Consider the following 6,611-nt stretch of genomic DNA (forward strand, 5'->3'; position numbering starts at 1 on the left):
TCAAATAACACGGCCCTTTGACCCACTTTAATCATGTGTTATCCTCTCACTTTAGCCACTGACCACAAGAAACAAAAAACATTTGCAATATTCCACTTTAGTACTTTAGTACTGACTGCTTCTGTGCAATTTGTTTGCAGAGCACATCTTCCTCTCCCATCCACACTTATGTAAATATAAACTACTTATGCCCACTTATCTCCCTCTCTTTTTCTTTTTCCCTTCATCTTATGTCAGTGATACTCATCCTTTATCACATTTCAACCTCGCCTCTCCCTTTGCATTCATCTGTACTTAACCTCACCCAGCTATTTTCCCTAACGTAGGCTGTTTGCTCTCTCTGGCCATATGCTCTATCTGACTGAATCTGACCTCAAATCAAAATGGACATTTGCCTCAATTCTCCAAAGATATCTAAGGTTAGGCTGTTCTGACATAGAAATTCCAAATAGGACAGAAAGGACCTAAATTACAGACATGATACCACTCTCATGCCAGTATGCTGAATATCAAGGTAAAGCCATGAGAAGATTAGCTGAGACCCAGCATGCCCATCCCAGCTGAACCACAACTTGTTCTAACATTTCTGTTTGTAAATGGATTACCAAACAAGATGTAATGTTATATTAGACAAAGCTAAAGGTGTTGGTAGGCAGATTTTGTAAAACTGTTCAACAGAGCTTGGCTGGCTGTTTTTCCCTGCTTTAAAGGCGCCGTATGTAAGAATGTGGCCAAAACGGTTACTGCACTCAAATTCAAAATACTGCTGCGAGTCGTGTCCGCCCCCCCTCCTCTACAGATTTGAGGTTGCTGGACAGTGGCACGCTGGAGACCGATTTGTTTGCCCACGGGCGGCTGCCGTGGCAGGGCCGCGTCACCGCGTCCTTGATCTTCGGTTTTCCAGCTGACCGTTCGAGCAAGTCCGGCTTCTCTGCTGCTAACGCTGNGAAATGTCCATCCCCATCTACCTATGATGCTAGTTAGCCAACTTTGGCTAAAGCTTACCTGTCGAGGAGAAGAGTAGCCACTTCGACATCTGATTTCAAATACTTCTCTACTTTCAACCGTCTCCACTGTTCAAAAGCATATCCTATACAGACCCTCACTTTGCCGTCAGCCATTGTAGCTCAGTCGTAACTGTAACTGATGCTGAGACTCTACTGACTGCGTGACTGGTAGACGGCGGTGGGTGGCGCAACAGGCCAAAACACAAATTCAAAACATAAATATGATTTGCAGACCGTAATTTTTTTTTTTTTAAATGCGGATATTCTGGCTGTACTATTGTTGTCAGTGAGATTAGTATGTTATAAGAACATTATTCCTTAGTCTCTGTGACATATTAGGAGGATTTTATGAGTATTTGCTTTATATTTCTTACATATAGCTCCTTTAAATGAAAGTTAAAGTGAGCTATCAGCTGCGTGTGTGTGTGCTTGTTTGTATATGTGTGTTCCTCTGACTTCAGGGGTTAATTCAGGACATGGACATATAGCTCCTTTAATTATGTATGCCAGGCGAAGCTAAGCTAACCGTTTGCTAGCTATACTACTTGTCTATGCAGTAGAAAGATGCAAATGCTTTTGAAATTGGTGCTACATGACATGAGGAAACAGAAATAAAGGGCTGAGGTAAAAAAACAACAACTACCAGAATACACCGCACTGCAACCAACCAATAAACGCTAGTGGCTGACTTAATGCAAGTTGCCCGACCAAAAACAAAATGGCAGCCAGCTGTCACAAACCCTTTTGAATTACAGTTAACTGGTCAGCTGAAATGTGTTTCTGAAAACGTGAGGTGAGAAATAGCCAACACAGTAACAGAATCACATTTGATCAACACTGCTTAGTTTTACCGCTTGACCTCAGTTTTCTCAGCCTCCAGTTTCGTAATACAGGAAACAGTATGGTGCCCACTTCCTGTTCACAAATTCTCGCATTACAGCTAAACAATACACTACAATTTGTTTCTGGAAACAGTTTAGTCCAGAAACAGACAATACAGCAACAGACGCTTGGTTTAAATTTGATCAGCACCTCCTAGTTTTAGAGTTTGATTGGAGTTTGGCCTGTGGTTGTGAGAGAGAGGGTAGGTCTCTCTCTTGATCCACTTCTATATTCTTTCCATCCGTAAATAAGGAAGTACAATCCGTAGTCAGAGCAACAGCTGGTTGATTTTCACTGGTAATGAGCAGGGCAGTGTCCAAAAGTAACTTTTAATTCACCGGCCAAGGTGACTGGTAGATGAAAAAATCCACTGGCCGCTTGCTGTCACATATGTTTCAGTACATGTCATTGAGATAATAGGGTATTATGTTCACTACAAAATCTGAATCTGACGCAAAACGATTTCAATATATTGAACAACTTATGACCACAGCCTCAGCATGTGAAGTTGTTAAGTTAGTCCCAGAGCAGAGGGATCTGGGCACTGGTAAGATGGGGGGAAGTTACCCATACTAACCATATTGTTATGACACAAAGCTGGTTGAAAATCAGCTTTAAAGCAGTGGTTCCCAATTGGTGGGTCCTGGTACAAAAGTGGGTCCTGGGTCTATTCTTAATGGACTGCAAGTGACTCACAAATGTGTCAAGTTTGTAAAAAACACACTTTATTTTGAAGTACAATGATATTCTGGTCCAGAGCTTTTACTTTGAAGTGCCGTTCCCTGCTGTAGATTGAGTGACTAACGGACAGCTATATGACAGAGACAGCAAACTAGCCCAATGACATGGCCAGAGGCAAGTATGATGCTGAATACTTGGAACTGTGTGGACCTTGAGAAATTTGGACCCCGTGGCTGGATCAGTTGGGAACCACTGCTTTAAAGAGTAACTTAACACTCCCTGAAAATGCTGTCTTCACCAGCCTCCATTGGTTTGACTTTGCTGCAGTGATGTACAGGTTTACTCCAGGACCCTGTGATGTGGTCGGAAGTAAAACAGGCTTGAAGCTTTTAACCAGAGAGGGCAGCAAAACACTGCTGTCCAGCCTGGTGTTAAGTTCTGCTTCAATGGAAAGACATGAGAATGGTATTGATCTTGAACTACCCCTTTAACACAACAGACTTTGTCCTTAAATGTGATACAAAACAGCTGTACTTGATTGATCATTTTAAATTCCATTAATAAATAATAAAATTGAGTTATTACATCAGTTACTTTAATCATTCAATCAAGCAGTACAAAAAGCTTTCCCTGTAATAAAGCAAAACTTTTTTGCCATTGTTTGAGGTACAAAGGCAGGTCAATGCACTGCCGAGAGCTCATTATGAACCTCTTAAATTAAATTACAGATGATGACGAACGCGACCTTTTCACCCACCCAGTCCCAATTACCAACAACACTGGACTGCATCTGTAAAACTATGGGGTTTTGTATTTTAACATTCGGTAAGCCACTGGCAGCTTGTTATTCATTTTAAGACTGTAACAGGTTGTACCTTGTTAAATAAAATCTTTACTTATTAAGATAATTATCAGGGAGTTCAAAAATGATAAAACAAAGTGATGAAATGGCACTTTAATCAAACACTTCTTTAACTTTATCAGAGTTGAGTGAGAGTTAGCCCTTCACAGGGGGCAGAGCTCCCCTGAACTTTAATAATGGGACTGACAAGTAGAAGAAGAATGGATGACCATTTGTCTTCAAACAGTTTGCCCTCTTGCGGGTGCAGTGACACAGCGGGGTATGTAATGAAGAGGGTGTGAAGCTGGACATCCAGTTTCACTCTCAGATATGTGACTCGGTGGTAATGAGATTTTTTGAGAGGCCTCGTGTCATTCCGGTCCCCAGCATGTGTCTGTCAGTGGCTCAGAGGAGCCGGTAATGACATTCAGCAGTCCCGCTAAGGACCGCCGATTAAGGGATTGAAGAAGCACTGGAGCGTGAACGTAAACCTTTAGTGCATAAAGCTGTGTCAAGATTGCACAATGTCCGGGGAGAACATATAGTCACTGCTGCCTCATCCTGTATCATAATGTCTTCATATTTACTAGAATGACTCCGGAAATCATCTGATGAGGCTGAAATATGGACAGAAATTGAAGCCGAGTAGTAAGGAGGAAAAGTGAGTGATGGAGCAGCGTGAGCATAAAGGAGACCGCGAGGCATTTGGAGACTGCGAGGCACTGGCATGAGAATAGAATATGACTTTATTGTCTAATCAAGGTGGAAAAATGGCTTTTGCTCACCAAGACATAAAATCATGACAAAAAAATAACATAAACGAGATGAAATAAGGGCTATATTTGGGATATGGCTTCTGACAAAATGAGATATTGGAAACATCACTCACATGGACGAGTGCTCACCAATCAAATCACGAGTTAGTTGATTTTTATACTCAAACATGTTAAAGTATGAGTCTAATATTCCTTTTTTGTTTATTATTGTCAACAATACCCATGAAAAGACCAAAACGTACAGTTAAGCATAGTTTACGTAGCCGAGGCCCGATATACGTTAGCTTATTTCACACTTCCACAGACCTCCGTTGTTGTGCTGAATCTATTAAAAGCACATTGGTGAGCCAAACTGCGGTGGCACTGGGTAACACACACACACACACACACACACACACACACACACACACCTGTTTCATCATTTTCACCACAGTTTAGATAAAAGCCCTTTTTGTCAATGTAGAGTAGGTTACGTACAAATAAGATCATCTATCTATCTGTGTGTGAGGAAAACTCAGAGAGAAGAGAGAATTTATGGTAAACGCTGCACACACACACACACACACACACACACACACACACACACACACAGTAGTTTATTTTAAGTCAACTGAGCATACACAGTCCTGAGGCCTTTACTACCCTGAGTTTTCAGGAGTAAAAAGCGGGTTCACTTTTTACTGGGATAAATTACCATAGTAATTTATGCTGAGCAGCTCTCCTGCAGTGCAGCAGGTTAACTTCGAAGGATCAGAACAGAGCCTGTCAACGCCCTGACCACTGACTAATCAGATCACTGGAAAAATCCATCCATTTCCATTTCATCCGCCTATCCTGGGCCTGGTCGTGGGGGCAGCAGGCCAAGCAAAGCACCCCAGACGTCCCTCTCCCCAGCAACGTTTTCTAGCACCTCTCCTCGGAGAATCCCCACCTTAATATGGTGGAGGGGCTCGTGTGTCCCTGTGAACCTGGGAGCGGTTTATAGCCCCTGGTAGGGTCTCACAAAGCAAAGTGGTCCAAGGGGAGGGGCCAGACTAAGAGCGATTCAAGAAGACCTTGATGAAACAACGTATTCTGACACTGAGGACTTCACCCAAAATGGGTGTCTGGTGGCCAGGCCTTGGGCCATGGGGCCCAGTTGGCTGTCGCCCTGTGGGCCCACCACTAGCAGGGACAGGATTCAAGGTTCGATGCATTGTGCGCCAGGTGGCACGCAGGGACGGGGCCCTGGGCATGCTGATCCCTGGCATTGCGGACTGGAAATAAATAATAAATCTTAACCTGGACAAAAGTCCTGAGAGACAGGTAAATGACACTATATATTTTTAAAAGTCAGTACAACCATTTCATTGTTCGAAGCCTTCTATTCCCACTCTGGTTTTAAAGCACAGCTTCTAACAAACAGACTGTTAATGACACTAAACACATGATGATAATTCTAGCTGCATTTTAATTGTGCAAAGTTTATTTTATCCCCATAGTGATATCTGACAGTGTGGCTGATTTTACACTCTGGTTCCATCGCTCCCACTCTGACTAACATGAGACACCTGTGTGATGAGAACTGGAAATAAAAACCAACAAAAAAAAAAACAACCCACACTGTTAATTGGCTCCAGTGATAATAAATGTAACATCTCGGTCAACTTCATTAGTTGTTAACTACTTTCCTTCTCTTTACTTTGACAGCAGAATCAGTCTGGCATTACTTTCAGGTATTATTATGTCACATATTCAGAATTAATTCCATATTTTCCAACTAGTCTATAGATATGTCATACATAATATTACCTACACATATTTTAAGCCTCAGCCTACTGTTAATGTTTGGAAATTATTTCTAACGTACATCTTATCCTGTCACTCTGATGAATATGACTTTTCTGTCCTTTAAACAAAACACTCCCATAGGTACAGTCATTAGTATCACTGTTTCATCTCATAGAAAGTACCTGCTCATGGCTGGATAGGGAAACCCAGAGTTGACTGAGCTAGTTGACAACCAGCTCCGTTATAACGGTTATACAGAAGGCCAATGTTAGGGTTAGTGAAGCCACATAATGAAAAGATATCTTGGGTATGATGGACTTGTTTCATAGACCAGGCTTCTGATGCAGTAGATACTCAGCAGAGCACAAAATACACAGCTTAAAATAGTTCCCAACAAATACACTTTATGCACTATTTACTCCTGTTTGAATAACATTTGCTAAAAAATACACTGCCCGAATGTTGTAGAAAAATAGTTTGTCTTGTTTTGGACTAAAAGCCACAGACAGGGTAGGACAGCCAGGAAGTATCGAAAGATAAATGTGCTTTCAGACCTAGAGTCGTCTCCTTTGGTCTGAATCAGGGACTAATTTTGTTACAAAGTTGTATAATTGCCTAGAGTTGGTTTGTGTTCTCACGGCAGCATTTACAAGC

Source organism: Epinephelus moara, chromosome 22 (assembly GCF_006386435.1).
Source record: "Epinephelus moara isolate mb chromosome 22, YSFRI_EMoa_1.0, whole genome shotgun sequence".
NCBI lineage: Eukaryota > Metazoa > Chordata > Actinopteri > Perciformes > Serranidae > Epinephelus > Epinephelus moara.